Source organism: Triticum aestivum, chromosome 3A, assembly GCF_018294505.1.
Source record: "Triticum aestivum cultivar Chinese Spring chromosome 3A, IWGSC CS RefSeq v2.1, whole genome shotgun sequence".
Classification (NCBI taxonomy): Eukaryota; Viridiplantae; Streptophyta; class Magnoliopsida; order Poales; family Poaceae; genus Triticum; species Triticum aestivum.
The window spans coordinates 105,004,758-105,027,751 of NC_057800.1; positions in this window are offsets into that span (position 1 = coordinate 105,004,758).

The window sequence follows — 22,994 nt, forward strand, 5'->3', positions numbered from 1 at the left end:
CGCCTAGAGCATGTGTGTGTGAGGGAGTCTTAGTGTGTGTGTGTGTGGGTGGGTGGGTGCGTGTGAGTGTGACGCGGAGTCCTCGGTGGTGAAAGTAATTTAAGTGTGTGTGGCTTCATCATAGAGAGATGATATGTATGGCAGAGGCCACCAACGAGGGGGTGCGAGAGAGAAAAGGCCCGTAGAGAGGGAACAGAAGGCATGTGCGCGTGAGAGGAGTCGACATCAAGATAACGTGTTTGTTCGAGAGACACCGAGGAAGACTACTATATATCGATGGTGCATGTAGGCGGAAATTAAACGAAGGGATGGTCTTATTGGTTTCAGGGATATAGGGGAAGAGTGAGAGTGGGGGGGGGGGTAGCTAGAAGGGGATTGTTAAGTGTGAGTGTGTGTTTTACCCATCCAGCCAAAAGTTATGTGCACACAAGAAGAGAACGATTCGATGTGGGGTTAGGGCTGAGGGTAATTAACTATGTATGGAGACGTAGGAGACCTTGAACGTGCATGTGCGAGAGGTATACATGTATACATGGGATGTCCGTGTGTGTGCACGCGCGCATGATCGAGATAAAAGAAAGAAGACATAAGTCATAAGATCAATGACATGGGAGAGACGGATCGGTATGACAATATGCATGCATGTGAGAGTGCAGGGAAGAAGGCCCAATAATTGAGCATGTGTTTTTGTCTTTAAGAGATAGTGGCATGGGCTGGAGCATGCATCTATGGCGAGCAGAGGGAGCGAGACACAACGATTGTGCAAAAGAGATCAACCTATAGATGCATGTATGGAGAGACAGATATAGTGTGCGTGATAGGAAGCAAGAGTGCGTGTGAGAAAGAAATGTTGACAGAGAAACTACAGATAGATATAGAGATAGAGATGCTAGCTAGAGGGACATCGGCTGGTTTGAGTGTTGGAGATGACCGCCAAGTGGTTTAGAGGGTGAAGTTATGTGTGTGTGAGAGAAAGATAAAAAGAGGGCACATGACTGCATGTACAGAGAAACATATATAGTGTGCATGATAGGAAGCAAGAGTGAGGGCGAGAAAGAAGGTTGATGTAGAAACAGATAAATAGAAAGATAAATATGCTAGCTAGTGTGTGTGTTAGAGATAAGAGTCGAGTGGATCAGAAGGCCAAGTTATGTGTGTGGGTGTGAGAGAGATAGAGAGAGGGTGCATTTGAGTCACATACAAACAAATATCAAAGATAAATGAGATCCCGAGAGACATAGTTTTGTGTCTGCGAGAGAGAAAGACATTTCACAACGAGAGTGATAGCTAGAGAGACATATCAGGGAACACAAGATATCTTTAGGGAGAGAGAGTGTGTGTGAGCGACATACAAGAGAATGGTGGAGAGATATGAGACCCTGGGAGACAGAGTTTGTGTTTGTGTGTGATAAAGAGATATTTAAGAGGAAGAGTCATAGCTTCTCATACCTAAGGAGCGAAAGACATCTCTATGTGAGAGAGGGTGTGCGAGTGGCACACAAGGGAATAGTAGAGAGAAATGAGACCCCGGGAGACGAAGTTTGTGTTTGTGTGAGATAACGATATTTCACATGGAGAATCGTAGTTAGAGACACATAGCAAGGAGCGAGATATACTTAGAGAGAGATAGAGTGATGAAGGTCGAGGGAGAGAGTACCGTCAGTGTGTTATGAAGATAAAAGATCATTGTCAACATACAGGTAGCATGAGAGATACCTGAGCGACGATGAACGCGTATAGGTCTAGAGAGATACTCCTATATAAGCATGAGTGATAGCTATATGAGACGAATATCTGGATTAAAGGGGATTCAAATATGTAAACTAGAGATCATGACATCGATAATATCATAATGAAAATTGGTGTATCAAACATTTATATTCATTTGAATTTGGGGACACGTGTAATGTTATATAATTTATCAATATTAGTGATCCATAGATTCTTTAATTAGAGACAATGAAATTAATGTCTAAACGGGATTACACTATATGTTGCGTGTGTGAAACACATCATACATGTTTGAGAAGTAAAAAACCCGCATGAAACACACATTAATTGGAGACAGTTAGCGAGGAATGCATACATTGGATTTCAACATAAAGTGGTTTTAAATATTTGAATATCCAAATTAAGATGGATCCAACCTTATGAATCTGAGATCATGTCATTTCTAAACCATATTTATGTATAAAGGGTGTTGTGCTTTTGATAGTATATATATAAAAATGATGTATATAGAATTTTATTCCAATCGAAAATGGATCCTGCCCGAACAAAAATAGAATACAAACTGGATTCAAATTGAGTTGGCACGGTAAACGTGCACTCTTGCTTTGCAAAAATTTGAACGAAGCAGGGAAAGTCACAGTAACCGCCCAAAACCAAAATCTGTGAGATGGAAATTACTACCTATCCCTGACACGCAAAGCCTATCGGCTCTATTTCTATAGGTTTCGATAGGGGTAGGTTTGTAATTTCACTCAAACATGACATAACCGCCTCTCACCCGGATTCATACATGGTGGGCACCAAAACACAGTGTCTCCTCGGCCGAAATTGACTCCCTCCCCGATTCATACATGGTGGGCGCCAAAACAAACTCTCGTCGGCAAATATTCGGTGTATGAGAGATTACCATCCTATCCCCAACTGACTAATATTGCTGTGATGTAGGAAATTTTAAACGGGGGCTAAGTTTGTAAATTTCCTCGCATTTGAGACAAGAACGCCCTGAAGACATGGTTCCCCCTTCCTCTCTCCCTCCATTTCCCCATTCGTACTCCGTGGGCGCCAAAACACCCTCTCCACCCCAGCCTCCTCCGTCCGCCACCCCATCCACCGCCGTCCTCCTCAACCATGCCGGTGTTGATACCCTGATACTATCGTCCATTACAAGAGATCGACCTCTCTCATCCACGACTTCAGACCGGGATCCTTGGTTCCCGTCCTCTTGCTTCATCCCTGCCGTCGTCCACCTTGCCGGCGCCGCTCCTACGTCCGTCTCGTCCATCGTGCTGGGATATTACCCCGCCGCCACTGTCTACCCTCCTAGATCTGCTTCCACGCCGCCGACAACCATCGCTACCACATCATCGTCAAATTCTCAGCAGATGCATACACGCGCCGCACCAGAGCTGGCACTCTTTCGTATCTGCTCAACTTATTTATCGTAGCAAGATAATAGATCGACACTGCTTTACTCTGATTTCTTGTCCATCGCTTACTTGTTAGTTGAAAGCAAACATTGGTTATGAAGTTGCCTTTGTCCGGTTTGCACCTTCAGATCCGCCATGGCATGCTCAACACTACACTTGCAATGCTTATGGTTTTCCCCTTTTATATTCCACACTAGTTAAATGACAGTAGACTAAATTTCAAAATTGGCTTAGTTGATTTTTGAGAGCTCGCCGGAGTTCGTCGGTGCGAAGTAAGGGGCTCGGGTGGGGACGGTGGTTGTGGGGGCGGTGGTGGGGCTTCGCCGAACGAAGAAAACTCGACGCAGGTGGGGGTAGGGGTGGCGGAGGAACACATGCGGTGGGGGCGGTTCAGGGGAGGGCGGGAGGGTCGGGGCCTGTGGTTCGGCCGATGACCCGTGCAGTGTTCTGTATGGGAAGAATCAGAGACGAGGAGCAAGAAGGGTTAGGAGACGTAGGATCTTCATCCAACCGCCTGAAATGGTCAACTGACCCAAATGACAAAACTCACGCGACTTGCATGCAGACATGCCTTTATATTCAGTACCACCATCGTAGGTGCTTATCACTACTCCTGAATCCATCAAGCTAAAGAATGTGCCACTCATAATTCCAAACTTGTTGCTCAAATACGAATTTGATATGATGCTGATATTACTAAAACCGATAACATTTAATTGGCCAGCTAATGTTCCTACCTTACTTTCGAAAAGCACGTGCACCACATATAGAGAGATAGCAGGGAGTTGCATTCCTAATGCGCTCTGGTTCATCATGTGTGGGCACTGTGCAACGAACATTTTATTATCCAAAATCTGCTTGCTCTTCTTTAGCATGTTCCTCTTCCGTTCTTCTTTAATAAGTACTCTCTACATTCCTAAATACAAGTCTTTATATAGATTACACCATGGACTACATATGGAGCAAAATGAGCGAATCTACACTCTAAAAATGTATATGTATACATTTGTATGTGATCCATAGTAGAAATCTCTACAAAGACTTATATTTTGGAATGGAGGGAGTATGATAGTAGTATAGTATGTTCCTTGTAGTGAAGAGGAGCGGGGACATTTGAAGTGTAGAGGTCTATTCGGTCGGTTGTGATGGACACTTTCAACTCTTCGGGCCTCTTTAGTTCGTAGGATTTTGTAAACATAGGAATAGGAATTGTAGTGGCCTGCCCACTAGAATCCTATAAGATTAGCAAGGAAATGCGGGGAGCTGTGTCGCCTTTGAGAGTTACACTGATATTAACAGTACCGCACCTTCAGTGGAAGAGAGCTGGTATCCGAAGCCTTTCTAGACGTACCGGCAATACTAGCACATACATTCCATCAAGTTCCAGTTTCCTGATTTTACTCCTGATGATTAGGGTGTTCCCATTATATCTACACTACGATCTGCATAGGTGCTTTGTGTCCTACTAGCAGCTGTCCACCCTTTAAAGCTAAATAACACACCAATCATACGTCCTAAGGTTCTTCGAATATGAATGTGATATGATACTGATGATGACCGACAAGTGTAGGGGATCTATCGTAGCCTTTCCGATAAGTAAGAGTGTCAAACCCAACGAGGAGCAGAAGGAAATGATAAGCGGTTTTCAGCAAGGTATTCTCTGCAAGCACTGAAATTATCGGTAACAGATAGTTTTGTGATAAGGTAATTTGTAACGGGTAACAAGTAATAAAAGTAAATAAGGTGCAGCAAGATGGCCCAATCCTTTTTGTAGCAAAGGACAAGCCTGGACAAACTCTTATATAAAGGAAAGCGCTCCTGAGGACACATGGGAATTATCGTCAAGCTAGTTTTCATCACGCTCATATGATTCGCGTTCGGTACTTTGATAATTTGATATGTGGGTGGACCGGTGCTTGGGTACTGTCCTTCCTTGGACAAGCATCCCACTTATGATTAACCCCTATTGCAAGCATCCGCAACTACAAAAGAAGTATTAAGGTAAACCTAACCATAGCATGAAACATATGGATCCAAATCAGCCCCTTACGAAGCAACACATAAAAGCTTCTGTCACTCTAGCAACCCATCATCTACTTATTACTTCCCAATGCCTTCCTCTAGGCTCAAACAATGGTGAAGTGTCATGTAGTTGACGTTCACATCACACCACTAGAGGAAATACAACATACATCTCATCAAAATATCGAACGAATACCAAATTCACATGAGTACTTATAGCAAGACTTCTCCCGTGTCCTCAGGAACAAATGGAACTACTCACAAAGCATATTCATGTTCATGATCAGAGGGGTATTAATATGCATAATGGATCTGAACATATGATCTTCCACCAAGTAAACCAACTAGCACCAACTACAAGGAGTAATCAACACTACTAGCAACCCACAGGTACCAATCTGAGGTTTTGATACAAAGATTGGACACAAGAGATGAACTAGGGTTTTAGATGAGATGGTGCTGGTGAAGATGTTGATGGAGATTGACCCCCTCCCAATGAGAGGATCAATGATTCTGACGGTGGTGATGATTCTCCCTCCTGGAGGGAAGTTTCCCTAGCAGAACAGCTCTCTGCCGGAGCCCTAGATCGGTTCCGCCTCGTGGCGGCAGAGTTTCGTCCCGTGAGCTTGCTTATGATTTTTTCCTCAATGAAAGACTCCATATAGCCAAAGATGGGCATCAGAGGGTTGCCAGGGGGCCCACGAGGCAGGGGGCGCGCCCCCACCCTCGTGGACGGTGGGTGGCCCCCTCTGGTACTTCTTTCACCCAATATTTTTTATATATTCTAAAACATGCCCCCGTGAAGTTTCAGGACTTTTGGAGATGTGCAGAATAGGTCTCTAATATTTGCTCCTTTTCTAGCCCAGAATTCCAGCTGCCGGCATTCCCCCTCTTCATGTAAACCTTGTAAAATAACAGAGAATAGGCATAAGTATTGTGACATAATGTGTAATAACAGCCCATAATGCAATGAATATCGATATAAAAGCATGATGCAAAATGGACGTATCAACTCCCCCAAGCTTAGACCTCGCTTGTCCTCAAGCGGAAGTCGAAATCAAAAAATACGTCCACATGTTTAGAGATAGAGGTGTCGATAAAATAAAATACGGACATGAGGGCATCATGATCATTCTTAGAATAGAAACATATATATGAATTCTTATGCTAAAGTAACAATTCATTCACATATTCAAGTATGAATCGTAAACTTCATTGAAAACTAACAACCTATAATCACAGTCATTGAAGCAATTGCAATTTATCATAACATCGGAAAGAGTCAATATAAGAGCTTTTCAGCAAGTCCACATACTCAACTATCATTTAGTCTTTCACAATTGCTAACACTCATGCAATATTTATGGGTATGAAGTTTTAATCAGACACAAAGAAAGATAGGGGCTTATAGTTTTGCCTCCCAACCTTTTACCTCAAGGGTAATGTCAACAATAATAGTTCATGAAAACTTACATCCAATTAGCTACATATATCAGGATCTTTCCAACACATTGCGCTTGCCAAAGGACAAAATTTAAAAAGGAAAGGTGAAGATCATCATGACTCTTATATGAAGTATAAGACAAGAATAATAGATAGGCCTTTCACAGAGGGAAGCAGAGGTTTTCATGTGTATTTATGGTTGGATGCACAAAATCTTAATGCGAAAGAATGTCACTTTATATTGCCACTTGTGATATGGACCTTTATTATGCAGTCCATCGCATTTATTTCTTCCACATCACAAGATCGTATAAAGCTTATTTTCTCCACAGTAATAAATCATACATATTTAGAGAGCAATTTTTATTGCTTGCAACGATGAAAACTTACTTGAAGTATCTTACTCAATCCATAGGTAGATATGGTGGACTCTCACGGCAAAACTGGGTTTAAGGAAATTCAGAAGCACAAGTAGTATTTCTACTTGGTGCAAAGAATTAGGCTAGCATGAGAGGGAAAGTCAAGCTCAACATGTTGGATGATCCATGGCAATATTATTTATTTCAGATGTAAGAAAGCATAACCCATTACGTTGTCTTCCTTGTCCAACGTCAACTCTTTAGCATATCATATTTTAATGAGTGCTCACAATCATAAAAGATGTCCAAGATAGTATATTTATATGTGAAAACCTCTCTTTCTTTATTACTTCCTATTAATTGCAACGATGACCAAAACTATGCTTGTCAACTTTCAACATCTTTTATTCATCATACTCTTTATATGTGAAGTCATTACTCTTCATAAGATCCATATGATCTCTTTATTTCTTTTTATTCTTTCTCTTTTATTTTATTCCCTCAAGACCATAGCAAGATAATCAAGCCCTTAACTCAACACTAATCTTTATTATATATAGCTCATGGACTCGATTACATAGAAGGATCATGAAGCAAAACTAAAAACTAGATCATACTAAGACTATATTCTACTAGATCAAGATATTACTAAAAGGATCGAATTAAGAAAAATGGTAAAGATAAAAGTGTGATGGTGATACGATAAAGGTGCACTCCCCCAAGCTTGGCAGTTGCCAAAGGGGAGTGCCCATACCCATATGTTTATGTCTCCTTCGGGGGCGATGATGTGATATTCTTGGCGATGATGCCCCTTAGTATACGATTCTCTTCCTCGAGCTTATTGACTTGCTGCTTGAGGTCCATTATTTCCTTACGGAGCTTGCCCATGATGGCTAAAGCTCCTTTCACCCAAGGATGTTGCATAGCTGCGGGAGAACAAGTAACACTCTTTTTCATATTTTCATAAGAAAGACTAGCACATATGCCCGTGCGTTGCAACGGGGAAATACTTTTTTTGCAAGAAGAAGTGGGAGAGATAATTGATGTGTTCATAAAAAATGGTCTTCACAGCGGTGGGCGACAAAACGAGGAGCTGCGGTCTTCTCACGGGTCATCTTTGGCGTGCCAGATCTTGATAGTGGTGGGGCTGGTCAGCGTGGCAGCGACCACCTTACTGGTACCTTTTTTTCATAGTCCATTCCCCTTGCACCCTTTGGTTTTTGCTGCTCGTCCGTCCAACAGAAAAAGAAATACGTGCTGGGTCCAGTTTAGCCCACCCGGGGGATATCCAAAAAAATGGGGAACTACGTATGGAATGGATGAAACAAAATCTATACGCATATGTTTTTCTTTTATTAGGACAGCTGCGTGGGAGCTACTATATGATGTTTGTTGCGTCAAATAGCGCATGTGACGCATAACAGTTCGTGTCTTGGCCAGCCCACTGGCTGGCACCGAAATAAGTTGTGTTTGCAAGGCATGAGTAATAATCCAAAAAATCACGTGTTGAACGATTGAACACATGACCTTACCCGACCGTGTGGCGCTAGCCACGACAACAAACGCCTACTCCTAAGCAATGGCCGACGCGAATAATTAAGAAGACAGTGCAACATCAGATTTAAAACATTTTTTGAACTTTTCTAAAATATGAATTACCGAATATTCTTGGAAATGTGTTTTTTTTTAAATTACAAAAAATGTTTATAATATTCCATACATTTTGCAGAAAACAAGACCAAAATTTGAAACAACATCATTTTCCGCAGACATGAACCTTTTATCAAAACCTGTTAAAATATTTGTGACCAACTTTTGGAAACGGAACATGTTTTAAACATTCAAAACAAATTTATCAAATATGTTTTCAAACGCAGACATTATTCTGAATCCGCAAACATTTTACTAAAACAATAATATATTTCAAAAATCGAAGCGCAACGCCGGATATAAAATATATTTTCCAACTTTTTTAAAATATGAATACCCGAATATTCTTGAAAACATGTTTTTTTTAAATTACAAACAATGTTTATAATATTCCGTACATGCTGCAAAAAACATGACCAAAAGTAAAAAAAAAACATAATTTTCTGAAGACATGAAACTTTCATCAAAACCCAAACATTTTATTATTTCTCACCGACTTTTGAAAACGGAACATGTTTTGAATGTTCAAACAAATTTATGAATTATGTTTTCAAATGCAGACATTATTTCGAACCAGTGAACATTTTAGTACAACAATAATATATTTCAAAAATCGAATATTTTTTAAAATACATGTTGTTTAAAGCCCATTTATTTTGAATATTTATAAATTTGAAAAAAAATCGGAACGAGAAACTAAATTAATGTTCCAAACAGTTTTTAAAAGGGGAAGACAATATTGTAACTAAAAAAATTGGAAATTTGACAAAAATTCAAGTTCTGAACTTTTTTTTAAAAATTTTGAATTGTGAAATAAAGTAAAAATACAAAAAAATTTGGAAGGAAAACTAAAACGGGCCGGCCCAGACTTCGGCCGCCTGCGCGATGGCCAACTATCTGGCGCACCGGGGGAGAAAATGGATTTTCGCGGCTACATGGGCAGGCAAATTAGTGGGCTGGCTTTGCTAGGCCACAGCGTGTACGGGCCAAGTATAAAATACTGAATTGCTAAAAAAATAGACATACGCATAAAAATTGAGTTCACCTCGGCTAGAATAATAAATTTCAAAAATATAATACTAAATATAAATAGACGTACGCAGACATTATTTTGAATCTGTCAACATTTTACTAAAAAAATAATATATTTAAAAAGTAGAACATTTTTTAAAATACATATTTTTAAAGCCAAAACATTTTTTGAGTATTTATGAATTCGGAGAAAAATCGTAACGAGAAAATATATTGGTGTTCCACATATTTTTAACAAGGGGAAGACAATATTGTAACTAAAAAATAGGAAATTTGGCAAAAATTCATGTTCTGAACTTTTTTGAAAATTTTAAATTCTGAAATGAAGTAGAAATAGAAATAAATTTGGACGGAAAAACAAAACGGGGCTGCCCAGTCTTGGGCGCCCTGTGCGATCACCGACTATCTACCGGACAGGGTGAGAAAAAGGGTTTTTGCGGTTATATGGGCTGGCTTTGCTGGGCCACAGCCTGTGCGGGCCGAGTATAAAATAATGGATTGCTAAAAAATTGACGTACGCACAAAAATTTGGTAGGAACTCGGATAGAAAAATAAATTTGAAAAATATATTACTAAAAATAAATAGACTTACGCAGACATTATTTTGAATCTGTGAACATTTTACTAAAATAATTACATATTTCAATAATCGAATATTTTGTAAATACATGTTTTTAAAGCCCTAACATTTTTCTGAATATTTATGAATTTGACAAAAAATCGGAACAAGAAAACAAATTAACGTTCCAAACATTTTTAAAAATGGGAAGACTATTGTAACTCAAAAAATAAATCCGAAATTTGACAAAAATTCAAGTTCTAAACTTTTTTGAAACTTTTGAATTACGAAATAAAGTAAAAATCCAAAAAAATTGGACGAAAAAACAAAACGGGCCGGCCCAGTCTTGGGTGCCCTCTGCGACCGCAGACTATCTATCGCACTAGGCGAGTAAATGGCTTTTCTCGGCTACAAGGGCAGGCAAATAAGTGGGCTGGCTTTGCTGGGCCACAGCGTGTGCGGGCCAACTATAGAATTCTGGATTTCTAAAAAATAGACGTGCGCACAAAAAATTAGTACCACCTTGGATAGAAAAATAAATTTTGACGGTGAACGGATGAAAAATTAGGAGAAACACACCTTGCTTTATTAGTAGGTATAGAAATCTAACATTGAAAGGGATAATCGAGTTTGGAATAGCTGAGCTCTGTAGTTCCCCATCGTGAATCCAGCTCGGAAACGAGAAGTAACTTCTTCATCCTCCTCCATGGCATCTATCCTTTTCAAGTCGGCCTCCATCTCTTCCTCAGTTGATGGCCCAATGTGGTCAGCATAGCTGTTTGCTCTTGGCTCCGGTGTCGGATGAGACACCCGGCTCTCCCCGACTGACTCTTGAGAAGACATCTTGCTCTATATCTGCAGCAGAAACAACTCGAAACCAAAATAGAGGATATTTGCGTGGTACGGCGGTCAAAACCTTTGGGAGATTATATAATGAATATTTAGAGACCAAAAGAAGTATCGTGCAAGAAAAAGGAGTCTGGAGAGCATACGAGGTGCCCACGAGGCAGGGGGCGCGCCCAAGTGGGTAGGACGCGCCCTCCACCCTCGTGGGACCATCGTGTCCTTTCCGGACTGCTTCTTATTTTTCTATTTTCTTAAATATTCCAAAAACGGAGAAAAATTGCCATTAGAACTGTTTTGGAGTCGGTTTACTTACCGTATCTCACACCTCTTCCTTTTCGGAGTCTGAAATGTTTTGGAAAGTGTCCCTTATGTATTCCTCCAGGGTTACGGTTTCAATAACATTAGTTTCAATATTTATGAAATTACCTGAGATATAATGTTTGATTCTTTGACCGTTCACCACCCTCGGATTTGTGCCTTCGAAGTTGTTGATTTTTATGGCACCGAAACAATAGACCTCCTCGATAACATAAGGACCTTCCCATTTAGAGAGGAGTTTTCCTGCAAAGAATCTTAAACGAGAGTTGTACAATAATACATAATCACCTACATTAAACTCACGTTTCTGTATCCTTTTGTCATGCCATCTTTTGACTTTTTCTTTAAACAGTTTGGCATTCTCATAAGCCTGGGTTCTCCATTCATCAAGTGAGCTAATGTCAAATAACCTCTTCTCACCGGCAAGTTTGAAATCATAATTGAGCTCTTTAATGGCCTAATATGCCTTATGTTCTAGTTTGAGAGGTAAGTGACATGCTTTTCCATAAACCATCTTATACGGAGACATACCCATAGGATTTTTATATGCAGTTCTATAGGCCCATAATGCATCATCAAGTTTCTTGGACCAATTCTTTCTAGATCTATTAATAGTCTTTTGCAAAATTAATTTAATCTCTCTATTACACAATTCTACTTGACCACTAGACTGTGGATGATATGGAGATGCAATTCTATGATTAACATCATACTTAGCAAGCATTTTACGTAAAGCACCATGAATAAAATGTGAACCACCATCAGTCATTAAATATCTAGGGACTCCAAACCTCAAAAAAATAACTTCTTTAAGCATTTTAATAGAGGTGTTATGATCAACACTACTAGTTGGAATAGCTTCTACCCACTTAGTAACGTAATCGACAACAACTAAAATATGTGTATACCCATTAGAGGAAGGAAACGGTCCCATATAATCAAAGCCCCAAACATCGAATGGCTCAACAACATGTGAATAATTCATAGGCATTTCTTGACGTCTACTAATATTACCAATTCTTTGACATTCATCACAAGACAAAACAAACTTACGGGCATCCTTGGAGAGAGTAGGCCAATAAAAACTGGATTGCAATACCTTATGTGCAGTTCTATCTCCAGCATGGTGTCCCCTATAAGCCTCGAAGTGAAACTTGCGTAGGATCTATTCCTGTTCATGCTCAGGTACACAACGTCTAATAATACCATCTACTCCTTCTTTATAAAGGTGTGGGTCCTCCCAAAAGTAATGTCTTAAATCATAGAAAACCTTTTTCTTTTGTTGGTATGTGAAACTAGGTGGTATAAATTTAGCAACAATGTAATTAGCATAATCAGCATACCATGGAGCAGTACGAGAAGCATTTATGACAGCTAATTGTTCATCAGGAAAGCTACCATCAATAGGTAGTGGGTCATCAAGAACATTCTCTAACCTAGACAAGTTGTCTGCAACGGGGTTCTCAGCTCCCTTTCTATCAATAATATGCAAATCAAGTTCTTGTAGCAAGAGAACCCATCTAATAAGTCTAGGTTTAGCATCTTTTTTCCCATAAGATATTTAATAGCAGCATGATCAGTGTGAACAGTTACTTTAGAATCAACAATATAAGGTCTGAACTTATCGCAAGCAAACACAACTGCTAAAAATTCTTTTGCAGTAGTAGCATAATTTCTTTGAACACTGTCTAGAGTTTTACTAGCATATTGAATAACATTTAATTTCTTATCAACTCGTTGTCCTAGAACAGCCCCTACAGCATAATCACTAGCATCACACATAATTTCAAATGGTAAATTCCAATTAGGAGGCTGAACAATAGGTGCAGAAATCAAAGCTTTCTTAAGTATTTCAAATGCTTCTACACAATCATCATCAAAGACAAAAGGAGCATCTTTTTGTAAGAGATTAGTCAGAGGCCTGGAAATTTTAGAGAAGTCCTTAATGAACCTCCTATAAAACCGGAATGACCAAGGAAACTTCTTATACCTTTAATATCCTTAGGACACATCATCTTTTCAATGGCATCAACCATTAGCTTTATCAACTTCAATACCTCTTTCAGAAATTTTATGCCCCAAGACAATACCTTCATTAACCATAAAGTGGCACTTCTCCCAATCCAAGACAAGATTGGTTTCTTCACATCTCTGCAAAACTCGATCAAGGTTGCTTAAGCAATCATCAAAAGAAGTTCAATAAACGGAGAAATCATCCATGAAAACCTCAACAATCTTTTCACAAAAGCCAGAGAATATAGCAGTCATACATCTTTGAAAGGTAGCAGGTGCATTGCATAAACCAAAAGGCATACGTCTATAAGCAAAGGTACTGAAAGGGCAAGTAAAAGTTGTCTTTTCTTGATCCTCTTTTGACACAGGTATTTGATAGAAACCAGAGTAACCATCTAGAAAGAAAAAATGTGTATGTTTGGATAATCTTTCTAGCATTTGATCAGTAAATGGTAAAGGGTAATGATCCTTTTTAGTAGCTTTATTTAGTTTGCGGAAATCAATTACCATTCTATAACATGTAACAATTCTTTGTGGGATCAATTCATCTTTATCATTAGGAACAACAGTAATACCTCCCTTTATAGGGACACAATGGACAAGACCTACCCACTGACTATCAGCAACGGGATAAATTATACCTGCCTCCAGAAGCTTTAGTATTTATTTTCTTACCACTTCTTTCATCTTAGGATTTAAACGTCATTGGTGATCAACAACCGGTTTCGCGTCTTTCTCCAATTTTATTTTGTGCTGGCATAGAGTGGGACTAATGCCCTTAAGATCATCAAGAGTATATCCAATAGCAGCACGATGCTTCTTCAGAGTTTTCAATAATTTGTTTTCTTCATGCTCTAAAAGGTTAGCACTAATAATAACAGGATATATCTCTTTCTCATCAAGATAAGCATATTTAAGAGTATCAGGTAAAGGTTTAAGCTCAAACACGGGATCACCCTTGGGTGGAGGAGCATCCCCTAGGATTTCAACAGGCAAGTTGTGTTTCAAAATAGGTCCCTGTTTAAAGAATACTTCATCTATTTCCCTTCTTTCATTCATAAACATATCATTTTCATGGTTTAGCAAATATTGTTCTAAAGGATCACTAGGAGGCACGACAATAGAAGCAAGACCTAGAATATCATCTTTACTAGGCAGTTCTTTATCATGGGGTTGTCTACGAAATTTAGAAAAATTAAATACATGAGACATGTCGGTGTCAAAACCGGCGGATCTCGGGTAGGGGGTCCTGAACTGTGCATCTAGGCCGGATGGTAACAGGAGGCAGGGGACATGATGTTTTACCTAGGTTTGGGCCCTCTTGATGGAGGTAAAACCCTACGTCCTGCTTGATTGATATTGATGATATGGGTAGTACAAGAGTAGATCTACCACGAGATCAGAGAGGCTAAACCCTAGAAGCTAGCTTATGGTATGATTGTATGTTGTGGTTGTTGTCCTACGGACTAAAACCCTTCGGTTTATATAGACACCAGAGAGGGTTAGGGTTACATAAGGTCGGTTACAAAGGAGGAGATATCCATATCCGTATTGCCTAGCTTGCCTTCCACGCCAAGTAGAGTCCCATCCGGACACGAGACGAAGTCTTCAATCTTGTATCTTCATAGTCTAACAGTCCGGCCAATGGAGATAGTCCGGCTGTCCGGAGACCCCCTAATCCAGGACTCCCTCAGTAGCCCCTGAACCAGGCTTCAATGACGATGAGTCCGGCGCGTTGTATTGTCTTCGGCATTGCAAGGCGGGTTCCTTCTCCGAATACATCACAGAAGAATTTGAATACGAGGATAGTGTCCGACCCTGCAAAATAATTTCCACATACCGCCATAGAGAGAATAATATTTTCACAAATCCAATTTGCTAACTTGTTTTGGCAGCATGATGTTATGTCATGGCCCGGCGATTATTCGAACCATTTCTCTTCAACCAGCTCCACACATAACGCGAGGCGGTTTCTTGACACGTCTTGTCAAAGCAGAGATCGTGTTCCCCCAATTACGGGATTCTCATTAATGCGGTCGTGGGTAACCCAACCGTGTCTAGGACTCCTAGATTATAGGCAAGTCCTAAACGGCTACGGAGAGGACCCTTGATATTCACCCTCTTTATAAAGGGACAAGGTTTTTGCTTTTTCCCTCTCGTGCTCAATCGAACCCTTCCCCCGCCTCGAGTTCTAACACTCAAAGCCCAGGTTAGGTGCTCCGGATCTTCAATCATATCCGGATCCAGCCTTCAAGGCCGATGGATGCCCTCCTCCCTTACAGAAGAGGACATTAAGAAGTTGAGGGAGGCCAGATACCTGACCGCCGAGGTTTCACATCGGCTGCCTGCTCGAGGGCAGGTCGTCCCTACTCCCGAACCCAACGAGAATGTCGTGTTCGTCTCCCACTTCCTCTGAGGCCTAGGCCTCACTCTGGATCCCTTCGTCATGGGTTTGATGTTCTATTACAGGCTAGATTTCCACGATCTAGCTCCGGACTCCTTTCTCCACATCTCGACATTTATTGTCGTGTGTGAGGCCTTCCTCCGCATTACCCCTCACTTTGGTCTGTGGCTCAAGACCTTTGAAGTGAGGCCGAAGATGATCGAGGGGCAGCATGCAGCATGCGGAGGTGCATCAATAGGCAAGATGGCAGGAGCTCCATGGCCGAAAGGTTCCTTTCCAGAGGTGTCAGAATTATGGCAACGGGAGTGGTTTTACGTCACGGCTCCCAGAAGTGCCAAGTGGGCGGCTGCCCCCACTTTCCGTTCGGGCCCCCCACCACAACTGATGTCATGGATTAGCAGGGGTCTGAGATGGGGTCCAGCCAAGGACGTGCCTATACTGCAAAGCCGCATTCGAGATCTCTTCGAGGGAGATTTTAATTTGGTTGTGGTAATACAAGTTATGCTGGTTCGTCAAGTCCAGCCTTCCAAACGCCGGCCCCTTCGCTTGTGGGAGTTCAACCCAGAGGGACGCGTGCCATTCAAAGTTTCCTCGGCCTGACGCACGAGGAGATGTACAATTCATTCTTCGGACCTCAAGTAGAGTGTCCGGACATTACTGAGGATGTGGGCCTGAGCAGTAACCGCGCCGCCGAACAAGTAAGAAATCCTTTGGCCGAACACACTGTCTTTTATTCATCATGAAGTTATTTCTGAGAGTTTGCTTTTTGACCAGGACTGGCTAACAAAGGCGAAGATGATTCGGTGTTTGGCCCCCTCCCTGAGGGTTTGGAAAATCCGGTATTGGAAAAGATGCTCGAGGTCGCACCTTGCCCGGAGCCCTCAAAGGAAGATACGGGGGGGGGGGGATAATACGGGCGGACGCGGGCCCCCATCGCTGCCAATTCCAACCGAGGGAATGAGCGTCTCCATGAAGGAGGATAACCGGGGGAGGAAAAGGACTGCTTCCGAGGATCCGGAAGCCGAAGCCTCCAAACGGGAGAATAAGTCTCCCACAGAGGGTCCTGCCTCGGGGGGTGCTTTTTCCGCACAAAGTCCGCGGGGGGATCATCCCTCCAACGAGTCGTAAGTGATCCAAAATACTTTAATAGTAAAGCTATGCTATCTTTTTTCTAAGAAAATAACCACCGCATATATCTTGCAGTTCAGGCCTTAGCCCCTCTCAGCTGAGCTCGTCTTCGGGGGATCTTCTTCTAGAGATGATGGACAGTGAAACGCCTACCCCGGACTCCTCCGCTCAAGAAGCGGGCGACCCCGAAGTGTCGTTACGGAGGGCCTCTCCGGATCCGGTGAGGCCAGAAGATAATCCCATAGACCCCCGAAGTCCCCAGCATCTGGCTCCCGAAAAGAGCAAACAAAATAGTCCGGCACCGTCTGGTATGCGGTCGGACGTTCTGAGGGAGCTGGTGGGGCGAGCGGCCATCTCAGAAGAACACCGTACGCTGATGGGTACGGTGATGGAGAGAATTTCGTCCGCCGAAAGCAGATTACATGAAGCCTTTATGAGTCTACTGACATGCTTTGAGGTACGTGAGATAATATGTGATAGTACTGCACATGTTAGGTGTGCCCTGTGTAGATAGTAGCCCCTGAGACTCTAGTTGTCGTCGAGAACGACGGCGAACAGAGGATCATAGTCCCAGGCAATAACCAGACTGCCCCTATGTGCAGGTGGTGGAAGCTCCGGTGGCTAGCCGGACTAGTGAGTTTGCCGAATTAAAACGACAACTGGATGCGGTAGACACCGACATCGAGCTTGTTAACAAGAGGCTTGACGAGGCATAGGGTAAGTGTTATTATCTGGTGAACGCCACATAGTAAGAGCAGCATGATGCCAATATCTTTAATATATTGTGACTGCAGATGGAGCTGCCACTGTGGAAACCTTGCGGGCAAAACTTGCCCGAGCCAAGGAACAAGCGAGGATTAGTAATGCGGCTGCTTTGAAGGCGGCCGAAGAGTTGAAAGCCGAGAAGGCCGCACATTGCGAGAGCCAAGACAATATGGCCAAGATGGCCGTAGAATTAAAAGACACTGCCGACCGTTGCTGGGTCCTTGAAAAAGAAAACCGAGCGAAGGCAACGGACCTTGAGAAGGCCACGATGGCGAACAAAGACACCCGTTCTGCTATGAGAGCAAAGAAGTAGGAGCTGCGGGAAGCTGGGGATATTGTGGCTGGGAAGCCCTTCATGTTACGGAGGAAGTTCGGAGATCCACGGTATGCCCCTCTGGATCGGCTGTAGAGTTCGGCAGATGCGTATATGGATTTGGCGGCGAGCGCTGCCGATGCGGCCAAGTACTTCCAAGGTCAAACAGATCGTGAAGTGGACAAGCTGTTTTGGTCGCAATTCAACGTTCCAGAGCGTCCGCTTTCATTGACTGACCAGCTAGCCGAATGGGCCGAACTGAATAGGTTGTCCGGACTCGCCATGAGGTCTGTTGTGGATCAGCTATGGCCGGAAAAGCCAAAGCCGAACAACTATTTCAGCTTAGTGCAGCAGTTCCTTGGTGCGGTGCCGTGCATTAATGCGATGAAGAGGTCGGCGTGCATAGAAGGCTCGCGGATGGCCCTTGCCCATGTTAAAGCATACTGCGCGGAGATGGACGCTACCACTGTTGCAGCGCAGGGTTCGGCCATAGGCCGAGTGGCTGCCGAGCACTATTTCGAGGAGGTTCTCGAGGGTGCTCGTTTGATAGAGGCCCAGTGCTCGAAGAATATTATGTTTGAGTGATATGTATTCTCATTGTAAACACAATGCTTTTATGAAATTTTATAAGGCTATGTTTATACTTTTGCCTGAAAGTAGTATGATGCCTCCTGTGCGACCGTTTATGTATACATGTGTATAACCTAAAAGATTGCAGCCGTCGGCTTCAACCCCCATGCATATAATGCGGAGGTGCTCGCGAAAAACGCGTGTTCACACTTAACCCAACGTCTTGGTCCTATTAAGGAGGTGATAGCGTAGCGAACGAGGCAACCGGACTATAATGCTTTAACACTTTCACTTAGCCATAGGAGTTTGACAGTGGGGCTACTAGATAGCCCCTGGTGGCTCCACACTCTCTCGATCTCAGGGTGCGTACATGCCTGGCCGGAAAACGGCCCTTTGTTAAGGCGGAGGAATTCTAACATTCCGATAGGTCATCGAGTGGTTGACCAGTCTCATGCTATATCATGACAGTCAGTTTTCGGCTTTCTCTACTGAGGTGCTCGTCTGAATGAACCAGGGCACAATCGCAGTAGTTCTCCTGGTGCTACCTTAGCCGATAAAGCGGAACGTAAGGCACCAAAACACAGGAGCCGGGCAAACCCAACATTTGACCAAAGACAATGATTCGGAGCTGATGCATATAAGGCTAAACTCGCGACGCCGAACACTCCCTAAGGTATTCGGTCTTTATGGTATAAAACGGGCCTAAATAGTACCCTTTGTAAGAAGCCCCTTGTGTCCAGGTACGTGCATTGTTCTGACGTGGCCACATGCCAAGACGTCAGCATCCTTCTCAATTGTGCTGAGAATTCGGTGGATGTGTATCAACAAGAGACAGTAAAAAAGGTTTACGCAGGGTCTTAATCTAAAAAGAATCCTTGGAACGGGTCCCTGCTGCACGTCTGCGCCTGTGTCTGAAGGAAATATGCCCTAGAGGCAATAATAAAGTTATTATTTATTTCCTTATACCATGATAAATGTTTATTATTCATGCTAGAATTGTATTAACCGAAAACATAATACATGTGTGAATACATAGACAAACAGAGTGTCACTAGTATGCCTCTACTTGACTAGCTCGTTAATCAAAGATGGTTATGTTTCCTAACCATGGACAAATAGTTGTTATTTGATTAATGGGATCACATCATTAGTTGAATGATCTGATTGACATGACCCATTCCATTAGCTTAGCACCCGATCGTTTAGTATGTTGCTATTGCTTTCTTCATGACTTATACATGTTCCTATGACTATGAGATTATGCAAATCCCGTTTGCCGGAGGAACACTTTGTGTGCTACCAAACGCCACAACGTAACTGGGTGATTATAAAGGAGCTCTACAGGTGTCTCCAAAGGTACATGTTAGGTTGGCGTATTTCAAGATTAGGATTTGTCACTCCGATTGTCGGAGAGGTATCTCTGGGCCCTCTCGGTAATGCACATCACTGAAGCCTTGCAAGCATTGCAACTAATGAGTTAGTTGTGAGATGATGTATTACGGAACGAGTAAAGAGACTTGCCGGTAACGAGATTGAACTAGGTATTGAGATACCGACGATCGAATCTCGGGCAAGTAACATACCGATGACAAAGGGAACAACGTATGTTGTTATGCGGTCTGACCGATAAAGATCTTCGTAGAATATGTAGGAGCCAATATGAGCATCCAGGTTCCGCTATTGGTTATTGACCGGAGACATGTCTCGGTCATGTCTATATTGTTCTCGAACCGTAGGGTCCGCACGCTTAAGATTTCGATGACAGTTATATTATGAGTTTATGAGTTTTGATGCACCGAAGGAGTTCGGAGTCCCGGATGAGATCGGGGACATGACGAGGAGTCTCGAAATGGTCGAGACATAAAGATCAATATATTGGACGACTATATTCGGACATCGGAAAGGTTCTGAGTGATTCAGGTATTTTTCGGAGTATCGGGTAGTTATGGGAGAAGCAATGGGCCTTGATGGGCTTTAGTGGGAAGAGGAGAAAGGGCCAAGGGGCTGCTGCGCCCCCTCCCCTCTGGTGCGAATTGGACTAGGGAAAAGGGGGCCGGCCACCTTTCCTTCTCCTCCACTTCCTTCTCCCTTCCTCCCCTCTTGGTGGACTCCTACTAGGACTTGGAGTCCAAGTAGGACTCCACATCCTGGCCGCACCAATTGCCTTGGCCGGCCTCCTCCTCCTCCATCCTTTATATACTGAGGCAAGGGGCACCCCATGAACACAAGTTGATCCTCGTGATCATATTCTTAGCCATGTGCGGTGCCCCCTTCCACCATAATCCTCGATAATATTGTAGCGGTGCTTAGGCGAAGCCCTGCGATGGTAGAACATCAAGATCGTCACCACGCCGTCGTGCTGACGGAACTCCTCCCCGATACTTTGCTGGATCGGAGCCCGGGGATCGTCATCGAGCTGAACGTGTGCCAAGAACTCGGAGGTGCCGGAGTAATGGTGCTTGGATCGGTCGGATCGTGAAGACGTACGACTACATCAACCGCGTTGTCACAACGCTTCCGCTGTCGGTCTACAAGGGTACGTAGATCACACTCTCCCCTCTCGTTGCTATGCATCACCATGATCTTGCGTGTGCGTAGGAATTTTTTTGAAATTAGTACGTTCCCCAACAGTGGCATCCGAGCCTAGGTTTTATTTGTTGATGTTATATGCACGAGTAGAACACAAGTGAGTTATGGGCGATATAAGTCATACTGCTTACCAGCATGTCATACTTTGGTTCGGCGGTATTGTTGGACGAAGCGGCCCGGACCGACATTACGCGTACGCTTATGCGAGACTGGTTCTACCGACGTGCTTTGCACACAGATGGCTGGCGGGTGTCAGTTTCTCCAACTTTAGTTGAACCGAGTGTGGCTACGCCCGGTCCTTGCGAAGGTTAAAACAACACTAACTTGACAAACTATCGTTGTGGTTTTGATGCGTAGGTAAGAACGGTTCTTGCTCAGCCCGTAGCAGCCACGTAAAACTTGCAACAACAAAGTAGAGGACGTCTAACTTGTTTTTGCAGGGCATGTTGTGATGTGATATGGTCAAGACATGATGAGATATAAGTTGTTGTATAAGATGATCATGTTTTGTTGAAGTTATCGGCAACTGGCAGAAGCCTTATGGTTGTCTCTTTATTGCATAAGATGCAAGTGCCAAATAATTGCTTTACTTTATCGCTATGCGATAGCAATAGTTGGCGAGACGACCATGTGACGACACATTGATATAGATCAAGATGATGGAGATCATGGTGTCATGCCAGTGACGATGGAAATCATGACGATACTTTGGAGTTAGAGATCAAAGGCACAAGATGATGATGGCCATATCATGTCACATATTTTGATTGCATGTGATGTTTATCTTTTATGCATCTTATCTTGCTTTGATTGATGGTAGCATTTTAAGATGATCTCTCACTAATTATCAAGAAGTGTTCTCCCTGAGTATGCACCGTTGTGAAAGTTCTTCGTGCTGAGACACCACGTGATGATCGGGTGTGATAGGCTCTATGTTCAAATACAACGGGTGCAAAACAGTTGCACACGCGGAATACTCAGGTTATACTTGACGAGCCAAGCATATACAGATATGGCCTCGGAACATGGAGACCAAAAGGTCGAGTGTGAATCATATAGTAGATATGATCAACATAGTGATGTTCACCAATGAAGCTACTCCATCTCACGTGATGATCGGACATGGTTTAGTTGATTTGGATCACGTAATCACTTAGAGGATTAGAGGGATGTCTATCTAAGTGGGAGTTCTTAAGTAATATGATTAATTGAACTTTAATTTATCATGAACTTAGTCCTGGTAGTATTAGCATATCTATGTTGTAGATCAATAGCTCGCGTTGTTGTTTTCATATGTTTATTTTGATATGTTCCTAGAGAAAATTTTGTTGAAAGATGTTAGTAGCAATGATGCGGATTGGATCCGTGATCTAAGGTTTATCCTCATTGCTGCACAGAAGAATTATGTCCTTGATGCACCGCTAGCTCAATATGATGACTACTTGATAGTTTAGTGCACCATGCTTAACGTCTTAGAATCGGGACTTCAAAGACGTTTTGAACGTCATAGACCATATGAGATGTTCCAGGAGTTGAAGTTAATATTTCAAGAAAATACCCGAGTTGAGAGATATGAAGTCTCCAACAAGTTCTATAGCTAAAAAGATGGAGGAGAATCGCTCAACTAGTGAGCATGTGCTCAGATTGTCTGAGTACTACAATCGCTTGAATCAAGCGGGAGTTAATCTTCCAGATAAGATAGTGATTGACAGAATTCTCTAGTCACCATCACCAAGTTAGTAGAACTTCGTGATGAACTATGATATGCAAGGGATAACGGAAACGATTCCCAAGCTCTTCGTAATGCGGAAATTGACGAAGGTAG